This window comes from Pistacia vera, unplaced genomic scaffold, assembly GCF_008641045.1.
Source record: "Pistacia vera cultivar Batoury unplaced genomic scaffold, PisVer_v2 Contig488, whole genome shotgun sequence".
NCBI lineage: Eukaryota > Viridiplantae > Streptophyta > Magnoliopsida > Sapindales > Anacardiaceae > Pistacia > Pistacia vera.
Window position 1 is genome coordinate 305,312 of NW_022196321.1, and position 13,907 is coordinate 319,218.

The 13,907-nt window shown below is 40.4% G+C and overlaps 1 non-coding gene across 1 annotated transcript; it reads left to right on the top strand.

The window, feature by feature from the left end:
• Positions 1 to 12,899: 12,899 nt before the first annotated feature.
• LOC116104916 lies at positions 12,900 to 13,006 on the top strand. Its single transcript, XR_004123978.1, has one exon. It is a non-coding gene; the product is annotated as a small nucleolar RNA R71 (small nucleolar RNA).
• The last annotated feature ends 901 nt before the right edge of the window (positions 13,007 to 13,907 follow it).

The window sequence follows — 13,907 nt, forward strand, 5'->3', positions numbered from 1 at the left end:
CATGAAAGAAAATCATGGTTCTGTCTTAGTCTCATCCTACTCACCATGAAGGGAAATCATGGTTCTCTCTCTCTCTTATTCTCGTCATACTCACCATGAAGGAAAATAATGGTTCTCTCTTTTATTCTCATTATACTCTCACTAACCATGGAAGAACTCATGGTGCATGCATATATGAGATGTACATGCCATTAATGCAAAAGAACTACAGGTTTCTTTCTTCTACTATTTATTCTTACTAACTCAAACTTTTGCATTCTTTCTCATACTCTCTCTCTCTTTCTATCTCATTCCTTCTCAAGCTTTCTCAAACTTTCTCATTCTTTAATTCTTTCTATTATCCCATTCTCATTTCTGTTTCTGTTTCTCATAACTCTTTTCTGTTAACTCTCTTTAGTAGTCATAGCCTCATCTTACCGGAGGCACGGCCGGGACTCACTCCCGCTCTACGTGACTTTTCCTCATTCTAGCCGATCGGACTTGGTTATGCATGGATTTGGAATCCTTGGCCATGTGAGTGTATAGTCTCTCTCTCGGGTACTCGGGTATAGCCCTCATCCGCATGCACTCTCACGGGCTATACCACTTCTCTTTCTCATACTCATGCCGCTCTCTCAATGCGGCGTACATGCAGGAATACGCTACCCATTACTCACGGGTTCCCCATCGCATAACCTGCTCTATGCTCTTATCTCTCTCTTATTTTTTCTCATGTTTGCTCATCTCTTTCTCAAGCTAGTACTCATACTCAAGCTAATACTCATAATATGGCTTAACTCTTAGCTTTTCTTATCTCTGTTCTTTCTATTTCTTTTCTTTCTCATTCTTACTCATTGGAATGTCACGACCTCATCTGACCGGAGGCACGGCTGGGCGCTACCACTCTACGTGACTTTTACTCATTTCTTTACCGATCGGACTCGGTTATGCATGGATTCGGAACCCTTGGCCATGTGAGTGTATATTCTTTCTCTCTATCTCTCGAATGTCACAGGCCCTTCTTACCGGGGGCACGGTTGGGGATCACAAAGCACCCACTCTCGTGACGGTCACGGCCCCATCTTACCGGAGGCACGGCTGGGGATCACAAAGCACCCACTCTCGTGATTTTACTCATTACTCACGGGTTCCCCATCGCACAACCTACTCTATTCTCTTCTTTTGTTTTTCTCTTTACTTTTAGAGTAGTTCATTCACAAAGTTCCCTACTCTTTCTCAAGCTATACTCTTAGAGTATTTTATTCACAAAGTTCTCCACTCTATCTCAAGCTATTACTCATAATGTAGCTCATACTCAACATTCTCTACTCTTTCTCAAGCTACTTCTCAATGCACAATTAATGCATATGGATGGTTCATGCTCATTAATGCACTTATGAAATGCCAAATACCATATTGCATCAAAACAGTCATTCTGCGCAGATCACACTCAAGAAGGCATAACTTGAGTTATACACCTCGGATTGCTACGGTTTTGGTCTCGTTTTAAAGCTTAGAGACAGGGCTACAACTTTGATGTTTTGGTCTAAACCCAGTTCAATCCGTAGAATGCCCAAAAATCACTCAGAAGGTTACGGCTGTGACAGGGCAGTTTCTCACTTAGGCATTTCCTCAAACAACTCATGTGCATACCAAAGCTCTACTTATCTATAACTCTACTCTTCTCTTTAACCATCCAAAATGGGAGGAAAACTCCCTCATATAGTCATAATTCCTGCCAAGGAAAACACTCCCAAAAATATTCATACAAAACTCCTCCAACTTCAACTCAATTTCAATCTCTCTTCATACATCAAACACTTCTCATAATTAAAGTATATCCAACAATACTAGAATAAATTCTCATCTCAACTCAATTTCTCAGCAAGCACAACATACTCATGCATATATAAATCTCTACTAAATCTCTACTCAAAAGATTTCTCAAATCTCAACTTGGTTGGATTTACTTACCTCATACTTGAGTAGTCTCCACCAAAGTTCTCTACTCTTGTTGGATCATAGCTTTCTCTTATTTCCTAAGCATAAACTTAGTAAGAACTTAACCCTTACATAAATAAAACTCATCTCTAAAGTAGGGATTCTTACCTCTTCTTACTTAGGATCACTTCTTTGTCAAATTCCAACTCAAAACTCTCAAAAATCCCTTGGAAGATTGAGTGAGGAATTGAGAGAAAATGAGGGATGAAGAGGCAGTGGAAATGGGTGAAAATGAATGGGTTTAGAGAATTCAACCCTTATTAGCTCATATAATATACACTCTTTCCCATTTTGCCCTTACTCTTTCTTGAAAATTCCACCTTTATCCTTTAATTTTTTACAAACTCACCCCCATTTTACACTATTCTCCATGAAATTTCCTTACATTTTACTCCCCACTTTCCCTACTAATTAGGGGTAGAATGGTCATTTTACCCCTATGAAGAATTCTCTAGAAAACTCAAGAAACTTTTCTGCCTTCTATCGCCGCGGCGAAGAACTTTACGTCGCCTCGGCGAAACATTCCAGAATCGACACCGCCAACACCGAACCAACATCGTCGTGGCGAAGCTTCTCCGTCACCCCGGCGACGACTGCAACTCCAAAATCTGCCAAGTCTTGATCAATTCCATGGCACACACTCAACCAAACCCAAAACATTAACTCAACCAAAGGCCAACCAAACAACATGAACAATATATAAACTCATTTAGGGGTAATTTAGTAATCCTTTAGGCCATACCTTAAACAATGGCTACATATTTCAAGTGGGGTGTTACAGGGGGAGGCGAAAGAAATCTCCTTAAAAGGGGGAGAGATATCTTGCCATGCTGTGTGATCATGGCCGGCCACCTGTGTGGGGCCGTTACATAAAAAAGGTGCCTTTTTATTGACACGCCCACAACCCCACACAGGAGTTCCTCGCGGTGCTCACACTGGTAAGTGACTCACTAGGTACTGTCCCCCCTCTTAAGGGATTTCTTTCGCCTCCCCCACCACTCGAACCCAAGACCAAGAGGCTAGCCTGATGGTACTCACCATGCTTCCCAATTGACTATAGCCCCTTGGTCTTGGGTTCGAGTGGTGGGGGAGGCGAAAGAAATCCCTTAAGGGGGGGGACAGTACCTAGTGAGTCACATACCTGTGTGGGCACCGCGAGGAACTCCTGTGTAGGGCCGCGGGCGTGACAAGCTAGCCTGATGGTACTCACCATGCTTCCCAAATGACTATAGCCCCATGGTCTTGGGTTCGAGTGATGGGGGAGGCGAAAGAAATCCCTTAAGGGGGGGACAGTACCTAGTGAGTCACATACCTGTGTAGGCACTGCGAGGAAATCCTGTGTGGGGCCGTGGGTGTGACAAACTCAGAGCAAACACACAATCAAAACATAGTCATATGAACATAACATGATCACTAAATTAACCCATTAGAAATCCGAATTACAATCAAAACCCTAACCCAAAATGGGTTTGTTCATAGCTAAATTAACACTACAATTAAGAAAAACAATAATAGTCAAGTTCAACATAACGAAAAGTAAGAGAAAGGACAAGAACTCTCCCCAATTGATGAATCGTTTGGTTCAAAATCGAATCTTCACCCTCTTTAATTGCTAAATCTCTCTAAGCTTAATAAAAAACAATGTAAAAGTTGCTAACCCTACTCCCTGCACGACCTGGGCAAAAAGGTTCAGTCTTTCTTTTATACCTCACCCCAAATTTCTAAGAAAAAAACACGCACAAAGTAAAACTATGCGTTTTACAAAACTGGAAATTAGGACTGTCACCGCGGCGAAGAAAGAAGCAAACTTGTTCGTGTCTGGCGTACTTCCCCGTGGCGAAGGACAAATCTTTGCCGGGGCGAAGCTACTTGAAAAGTTTTGAATTTACAGAACTGCCACTCTGCTTGCTTCTTCACTTTCTTCTTCGATTCTCGGTGCTCTCCCTTTGGAACAAGCCTCATTGTGCTTTATCCTGCTTCAGAACTCTCCTAACTTCTGAAATCCGCTAACTTCTGAGTCAAAAACTTCCAATTTTGTCCTTATTTGCTCAAAATGCACCAAAAAGTACCTGAAATCCGAATAAAAAGACTAATGAAAACTGTATAATCCACAGATTATCAAATACCCCCAAACTAAAGATATGCTCGTCCCTGAGCATACGGTACAAAACTAAAGGGAAACGAAACAAGAAACTACAAACAAAAACACAAAACACACACATCAAACTGAAAAATTAACAAAACCAACAAGACTCAAATTCAACAAACAAATTGCCTAGAAATTGCACAAGTCTCAAAAGTTGTTGACAAATTATTATAAGGAACTATTTAACACTCCAAGAAGTTATAAGCATTATCGACTGTCTTCCTCAATCGGTCCACCAAGTAGGTGATCCCCACTTCAATTCACATCCCAACTTCCTGGATTATTTTATGCAAAAATGTAAAGTTTATCAAATGGTGGCAGACTCTATAAGCCTAAATATCGAACTACTCTCCACTAATGAGGACTAAACAAAGATGAGAATCAAAAGGTCTTTAAAAGCTTGTAATGTTAGGCTTGGGTAGTAGGTTCCAAGAAAAGGATAGGAAAAACAAAGTAGGAGAACTCGGTTTTCCTCATGCAAACACTCAAGTCAAATCGAACTCTACTACTTTTCAACCAACAATCAACGTGTCCACTTATTTACCACCCTCAAACTCGTATCCTTCTTATTTTTGATACCACAAATGCGTGGGTTTAAGGTGTACGTGGCGTTGTTAAACAGGAGGTCGCCAAGTACTGCTAGGCAGTTTTTAAGGCGGTTACTGGTTTCCAGCCGATATACCCTTAAACTCGGCAAACAACAAATTTTTTTTTTTTTGAACATTAAATTGAGTTGAGGTGAACTACCTCTTTTTATTTTTATTGTCCCTTCTCACAACCCCCAAACTATTCATTTGGCTTATTCGTACAACTCTTTTTCCATTCTTTGTGTTTGCACTAAGGCCGAATTCTCCTAAGGGTACGACAAAGTGTTTAGGGTAACAGATCGGACAATTTTCGGAAAAAAATAAAATTAAACAATACTGATTCATACGGCTCAAATGGGTGACTAGGGACAATTTCATTCCTGGGTCGGCTAGAAAGGCTCAAACGTTCCAAAAAGAATGCCTAAATCATCTCCTCAACCATGTCTAATTCTGGAATTTCGCCTCAAGCACCTCTCTACTAGGTTCTAGAGTCCACCAACATTATCAAACTTCGCCTAATCACATAAAATGAATCTAAGCATGCCGAAATAAATGAAAAATGTGGCTAAACCACTCAACAGACCTCAATCAAAATCCAGTCAATAAGATAAACTTGAAGCAATGCTTAACATTTTTCAACAATAAAATTGCAACAACCCTATTCTTATCATTGATTTATACAATTCATCATTGGCAAAAACAAACAAACTAAAGAAAAATAACTACAAAAATATATATATATATTTTTTTTCAGTTTAAGGTGTACGTGGCGTTGTTATACCAAAAATCGCCAAGTACTACTAGGCAGTTTTTAAGGCAGTTACGGGTTTCCAGCCAATATACCCTTAAACTAGGTTTTAATTCTATTTCCTACCCCCAAACTAAACATGACATTGTCCCCAATGTTCCATTATGCATAAATCAGGATTAGAGAATAATAAAAAAAAACAAAGGTACGAGAATGCTCCCTGGTTAATCCGTGAAATGTCACTCCACAATGAACACTCGGTCTCGGACTTTTCATCACCCATAATCTGTCAAAACAATTGAAACTGTGGTGTCCCTTGTGTTAGCACAAATTCACAACTAACTTGAAAATATTACAACCTAATCTCGTCCTTTCAATAACTACAAATTAAAAGCAACAACTAAATAACTAAACAAAATCCAAAACCAAAATAAAGCTAAGTTTAATGTTTAGAATGAACAACAAAACCAAATGAAAACAAATAAAAACAAAAAAACAAATAAAAACAGGTGCTCCGGCTCAGTCTTCTTCTTCCTCTTCCTCTTCTTCCTCGGAGTCCATGTACTCATCTGAGTTCCAGTCGGCCCATTAGTATGCTGAAGTGTCAACGTTGAGCTTCTTAAAGCTGTTCCTCAGCAGCTCATGCATCATCTAAGTCTGCTCCACCACCTAATCCTGACATCTTTTCATATATTTCATTAAACCCATCATTTGCTGCATCATTTCTTTCTGTGTAGCTGTGGAGCTGGAGGATGTGGTAGGGCCTGTTCGCTGCCTTTTTACCCCTGCTCTTGGTTGCACAGCTTCCCTACGGTCAAGGTGCTTCATGTAATACTCTGAGTCTAGAACTGGGGCAGCATGAATACGATGCTCGTCATCCTGAACCTGGACTCCAGCTTGAAGGCACAAGGCTGTGATGAGATGCGGGAAACCGTAACTTGTTCGCCCTGGTTTGCATGCTAGCTTGATGTTGTTCAAGATCATGTCTCCCACATCGATACTCTTCCCTGTGGCAATAGAGTATAGCAAAACTGCCTTCTCGTGAGCAACTGTGCTGTAGTGCGATTCTGGCATCAATTTCACATAGACAAAATATTGCCACAACCTAGCCATCAGTGTCAACTGCGTTCCCTTGAGAGTCTTCTTCTGTTTCTTCGATACTTCCCACTCTGCACCCGGTTTTGCAATGACCGGAAGGATTATACTGTCATCAATCCGTGATCTCTTGAACTACACATACTCATCTGTGAAAATTTCAGGCAAGTGATAGAAATCATTGATCTCCTTTCCCGTAAATGGCACGTCAATCCCTCTTACATAAACAGTATCTTCCTTACAATCTGGGAGATTGGCATAGAACTCCCTTACTATCGGCTTAACAGCCGTTTGCTCAGGAGCTCTCATAAACATCTCCCAACTTCTTCCTCTACTCCAGTCCAAGGACTGACTCGCAGTTAATCTGCGCTCCGGGATAATACCCTTATCCTTTCTTTGAATTGCCCCCTCATACCTTTGACGGGCTTCATCATTAACAAAACGGTTGTCAATATTCTTCCCTTTACTCTTACCCTTGCCCTTGTATGGGTGCTTAATTTTCGGAGGCATTGTTCACAATTCAATTCCAATCCAAAATTATATCCCAACAATTCAGACCTAGTTTTTCTACACATCCAATTCAATTCTGCAAAAACAACCAACACTTCCAAAAATTCGCGCTTTACCCCCAAACTACATTTTTTTCAAATCCACACAAACACTCCAAAATTTCACAAACCCACACTCCTCACAATCACTTAATGCACAAACTACTCTTCCTCTAACAAAATCAATGCTCAAAATCACCCAAAATTCTCAACTCAATCGCAATAAAAATTTTCAGATCTACAATTAAAAACTTGAAATTTTGCGATAAAAAGCTTTGGGTATTTGAGATCTTACCAATATGAATGAGTATTCACCACCAATTGAACCAGAAACAGCCCAGATTGAAAAGCCCCAAATTTTTTATCCACAAATTTTCGTGAAATTTTCGCGAAAATTGTTGTTGAAATGGGTTGTTTTGGTGTTTAGGAGGGTTATGGAGTAAGAAATTTGGTTGGAAAAGCACTAGGAAGGTAAAAGATTGAATTTTGAAAAAATTTCTCTCAAGTGAATATGACAAGCTGCGTGAAGAATGAAAAAGAAAAGTGGGTATTTATAGAAAAGCATCGTCGCCGCGGCGAAGAACAAGCTTCGCCGCGATGACGTTCTTCATTCATGAACCCTAGAAATTTCCCACGTTTCGCCGCGGCGAAGAAATGTTCTTCACTAGGGTGAAACCATACCGAGGCAAATCGCCTCAGTGAAGAATTTTCTTCGCCGCGGCGAAGACAATTCCTTCACTGGGGCGAAAACATCCAGGAGATGACTTCTTTGTTTTCAATTGCTTCGCCGCGGCGAAGAAAACTTCTTCGCCCCGGCGAAGTATTTAGCAATTTTTGTCCTCTCTTTCTCTGAAAATTTCACCTGAAACACCCATAAACACAAACATCAAAAATCATTCAAAATCATAAAGAATTCGAACAAATTCAAACACAACGAAATGAAAAACAAAAATTAAAAACACTTGGGTTGCCTCCCAAGAAGCGCTTGTTTATAGTCGATCGCTCGACTCACTCAATCCTTTAAGTTAGGCTGTCAAGCCGGATTGGGATGGATTTGCAACTCATCACCCCATCAATGTATGGCTTCAATCTCTGTCCATTAACTATGAAAGTGCCTTTATCTTCATTTGTAACTTCTAGTGCTCCGAATGCGTGAATCCTCATAATAGTGAATGGTCTGGACCATCTAGACTTAAGTTTTCTGGGGAAAAGCCTAAGTCTAGAGTTGAACAACAACACCTTCTGCCCTACTTCAAATTCTTTTCTCCAGATATGCTTGTCATGCCACCTTTTTGTCTTCTCCTTATAGATCCGGCCATTTTCATATGCTTCAAGACGAAACTCATCGAGTTCGTTCAAAGTCAGCATCCTTTCTTCTCCAGTAGCTTTCAAGTCCATGTTTAGCTGCTTGACTGCCCAATATGCTTTATGCTCGAGTTCAACCGGCAAGTGGCATGCTTTCCCATAAACCATCCTGAATGGAGACATTCCAATCGGAGTCTTAAAAGCGGTTCGGTATGCCCACAGCGCATCATCCAGCTTCCGTGACCAATATTTCCTAGATGCATTAACTGTCTTTTCTAGAATCCCCTTGAGTTCTCTATTCGACAGTTCCACTTTCCTGCTCATTTGTGGATGGTAAGGTGTTGCAACCCTATATGTCACTCCATATTTACTCAACAGTGCATCCATTTGCCTATTGCAAAAATGAGATCCTCCATCACTAATGATTGCTCGTGGTACCCCAAACCTTGAGAAAATATTCTTCCTCACAAACTTAATCACTACCCTAGCATCATTAGTCGACAGTGCAACTGCCTCAACCCACTTCGACACGTAATCTACCGCTACCAAGATATACATGTTTCCAAAAGAACTTGGGAACAGACCCATGAAATCTATCCCCCACACATCAAAAAGTTCAACCACCAGGATGTTGTTCAATGGCATCTTATCTCTTTTTGAAATATTACCCATCCGTTGACATTGGTCACACTCTTGAATCATCCGGAAGGAATCCTTAAAGAGGGTTGGCCAATAAAACCCTGATTGTAAAACCTTGGCTGCTGTTCTAGCTCCCCCAAAATGGCCACCTACTTCCTTCTCGTGACAATGCCTTAGAATGCTTTCCATCTCCTCCTTCGGGACACATCTCCGTATCATTTGATCAGTACAGTGTCTGTATAGAAATATTTCTTCCCAAAAATAATACTTCAAATCTGAGAAAAAATTTCTCTTTTGTTGGTATGTCATACCACTTGGGAGCACCCTTGATGACAAATAGTTTGCAAAATCCGCATACCATGGTGCATCTTCCACTCTTATCAACTTCTCATCTGGAAATGTTTCTCTAATTGGTATTTCTTCCTCATTTCCCTTGATTGGTCTCTCAATTCTCGACAAGTGATCAGCCACCACATTTTCCGACCTCTTCTTGTCTCGAATTTCCAACTCGAACTCCTGAAATAGTAAAATCCATCTTATCAGCCAAGGTTTTGCTTCTTGTTTTGCCAATAGGTCCTGGAGTGCTGAATGGTCCGTGTAGACCATCACCTTTGCACCTAACAAATAAGAACGAAACTTGTCAAAAGCAAAAACTACAGCAACCAATTCTTTTTTAGTGGTAGTATAATTCAATTGTGCATCAATGAGTGTTTTGCTAGCATACTGAATTACATGCAACACTTTGTTTTTCCTCTATCTAAAACTACCCCTAAAGCAAAATCACTAGCATCACACATCAATTCGAAGGGTAGTCCCCAATCGGGAACTGCAATAATAGGTGCAGATACTAATCATTTTTTTAGAGTTAGAAAGGCATGCATGCAATCATCGTTAAAGTCAAAAACAACATCTTTATTTAATAAATTGCAAAGGGGTTTAGAAATCTTAGAAAAATCCTTTATGAAGCGTCTGTAAAACCCCGCATGCCCTAGGAAACTTCGGATTGCTTTGACATTTGATGGTGGTGGCAGCTTCTCAATCACTTCTGTCTTTGCTCGATCAACTTTAATTCCATCCTTGGAGATCCTATGCCCGAGCACTATTCCCTCTTGGACCATGAAGTGACACTTCTCCCAATTAAGCACCAGGTTTGTCTCCTCGCATCGCTGCAAACAAAAGAAAGATTAGTTAGACAGCTATCAAATGATGAACCAAAAACTGAGAAGTCATCCATGAAGACTTCAATAAACTGTTCCACCATCTCTCCAAAGATTGACATCATGCATCTTTGAAATGTTGCTGGTGCATTGCACAACCCAAAAGGCATTCTTCGGTAAGCAAAGGTGTCATAGGGGCAAGTGAAGGTCGTTTTCTTTTGATCCTTAGGAGCGATAGTAATCTGGTTATATCCTGAATACCCATCCAGGAAATAGTAATAAGCATGTCCTGCCAACCTCTCCAACATCTAATCAATGAAAGGTAATGGAAAATGATCTTTCCTTGTCGCCTTATTCAATTTACGGTAATCAATGCATACTCTCTAGCCCGTCACCGTCCTCGTTGGTATCAACTCATTACTCTCATTTTTTACCACAGTGATACCTCCCTTCTTCGAAACCACTTGTATCGGGCTCACCCATGGGCTATCGAAAATAGGATAAATAATCCCCGCATCTAAGAGTTTCACCACCTCCTTTCTCACCACTTCCTTCATCGAAGGATTCAATCTCCTTTGTGGTTGCACCCTAGGCTTAAAATCATCCTCCATGAGTATCTTATGCATGCAAAATGATGGCGAGATACCTCTAATGTCCGAGATTGTCCATCCAATTGCTAGTCTATGTTCCTTCAACACCCTAATCAACCGCTCTTCCTCTAATGTACTCAAATCTAAACTAATAATCACCGAGAAAGTTTCTGAGTCTCCAAGATAAGCATATTTGAGGTTGGAAGGTAAAGGTTTCAATTCAAGCTTTGGAGGTTCTTCATTTTTTTCCTTCTCCTTCTCTTTGTCAAAATCAAACTCCTCAAATTCTACATCTTGACTCTCATCAATTGGTTAAAGTGCTTCTAACATCCTAGCACAATCATTCCTTTCCGACTCTTCTACCTCTATTGTTTTTTATTTGGCTATACAAGCTTCTAGAGGTAATTGTGGAGTGTTTTCTTCCATAGATTCCTCAACCAATTTGTCCACCACATCGACACTAAAACATGAATCCGTTTCAGCCGAAAACTTCATCGCCTCAAAGACATTGAAAGTTACTGTTTCATCTTGAACCCTCAATAGTAACTTTCCTTCCTGTACATCAATTAGTGCTCTCCCCGTGGCTAAGAACGGTCGGCCCAAAATCAGAGAAATTTCCTTATCCTCTTCCATGTCCAATACCACAAAATCTGTTGGAAAAATTATCTTTCCCACCTTCACCAATACATCCTATATTATCCCCCTCGGGTGTTTTATTGACCTATCAGCTAGTTACAATGACATGGTCGTTGGCTTCACTTCACCAATTCCCAATCTCCTAAAAACAGAAAAGGGCATCAAATTAATGCTTGCTCCTAGATCACACAAAACACGATCAAATGTAATATCTCCTATAATACAAGAAATAGTGAAACTCCCTGGATCTTTGAGCTTTGGAGGTAACTTCTTCTGGAGGATGGCACTACACTCCTCCGTAAGCATCACCGTTTCCTCATCGTCTAACTTCCTTTTGTTCGATAAGATTTCCTTCAGGAACTTCGCATAACTCGGCATTTGCTGCAATGCATCTGCAAAAGGAATGTTAATATGCAATTTTTTTAAAATTTCAATAAACTTTGAAAATTGTTTATCCTAATTCTTTTTCTTCAATCTCTAAGGAAAAGGCACGGGTGGGGTGTGATGTGCCAATTTTGGTGGTATCTCGGGGAATGGCAATTTCTCCTTTTTCTTTTTCTTTTCGTCCAGACCAGTTGGTTTCTCTTCAGTAACAATCTCTTCATCCACTTCCTCATCAGAATTTTCCTTTTCGGGTTGCTCAACCTCCTTGGTAGCTTGCTCTACCTCTTCCAAAACTGTCCCACTTCTCAATATTATGGCATTTGCTTGCTCACGTAGGTTAGCTACTGTATTGCTTGGCAAGGAACCCTGCGGTCTCTTATTAAGCTTCTTGGCCAAATGGCCCATCTGTACTTCAAGATTTCGAATGTACGCTCCTTGATTTCTAAGATTCGTCCTCATCTCATTCATGAATCCCGTTGTCTCTTGCATAAATTTCCCAAACATGTCTTCCAACTTTGTCACTCTTGAATCTCCCGGTTGATTATTCACCCCTGGTTGGTTACTTGGAACTGTCCTCTGATTCCATTGGTTATTTTGCTGGTTCTGATTTCCCCAAGCCAGGTTTGGATGATTTCTCCACCCCGGGTTGTATGTGTTGGAGTATGGGTTATTTGGTTGTCTCTGATTTCCTGCCAAGTAATTCACTTGCTCCGTTGATGAAGATGACGAAGCATACGTGTTCCCAACTTGACACTCGCTGCTTACATGGTTTCCTGCACAAAAATCACAAGTTAATTGAGGTACTTGTACAGAGTTTACCTGCATAGTTCCTAAATATTTCTGAAGTGCCGTAAGTTGGGCTGAGATGGCTGTAAAGGCATCAACTTCATGAAGACCCGAAGATTTCCTTGTTGTGGCTCTCTCATTTGGTCTTTGATAGTTGTTGCTTGCCAAAACCTCAAGCAACTCATAAGCCTCTTCTGGTGTCTTATTCTGCAAGGCCCCTCCTGAAGATGCATCCACCATGGTTTGTACATTACTCATCAATCCATTGTAGAACGTTTGGACTTGAAGCCAAACTGGTAAACCATGGTGTGGGCATTTCCTCTTTAACTCCTTGTATCTCTCCCAAGCCTCATACAATTACTCGGACTCATCTTGTAAAAATGATGTGATATCATTTCTGAGTTTTGCTAATTTAGCTGGAGGGAAAAACTTAGTGAGGAATTTATGTGCTAGATCATTCCAAGTTGTTATAGTTCCCGGTGGTAATGTCATTAACCACCCCTTGGCTTTATCTCCCAATGAGAATGGGAATAATCGCAGCCTAATAACGTCATCCGACTCTCTGTTCGACTTGAAGGTGTCACAAATTTCCAAGAAATTTGCAATATGCTGATTCGGATCTTCCTTCAAATCACCATTAAATCTAACCGACTGTTGGATCATCTGGATGATTGCCGGTTTGATCTCAAAGTTGTTTGCTTGCACCGTAGGTCTAGTAATACTCGACCCACTACTATTCACTGTGGGAGCTGAAAATTCCCTCAGTGTCCTGTTTTCTAGTTCAGCCATTTCAACAACTATTTCTTCTACTTCTACAACTAAATCCTCTCTTTCTCTTCTCTCTCTGTTACGTCGTCTAATGGTTCTCTCAAGCTCAAGATCAACAGGGACCACTGGTTGACGTCTCGTTCTTTGTATAAACTACAAAGACAGAAATGAAGGAAAGTGAGATCGCAAACCAACTGAAAATTAAAAACAAAAATAAAAACTCCAATCTAGCTAACTATAGAAAGACTCAATGTTAACTTAAAACAGTCCCCGGCAACGGCACCAAAAACTTGATGCGTGTTTCCTACAACATGCAATATGTAGCAAGTATACTAATCACACAAGTAATATAATGATGAATAGAGTATTGTTCCCACGAGGATTGTTAGCTAAGCACTAAGTATTCCACTGTTCTCAAGTTGGAGCAATCGACTTCTTTGGATAATGGGAGCAATTTTAATTAAACTGAACAATAATTTTTAAACTAAAAATTTAACTAAGAATGCAAGATGAAAAACACGGATAATCAATTCAAGTA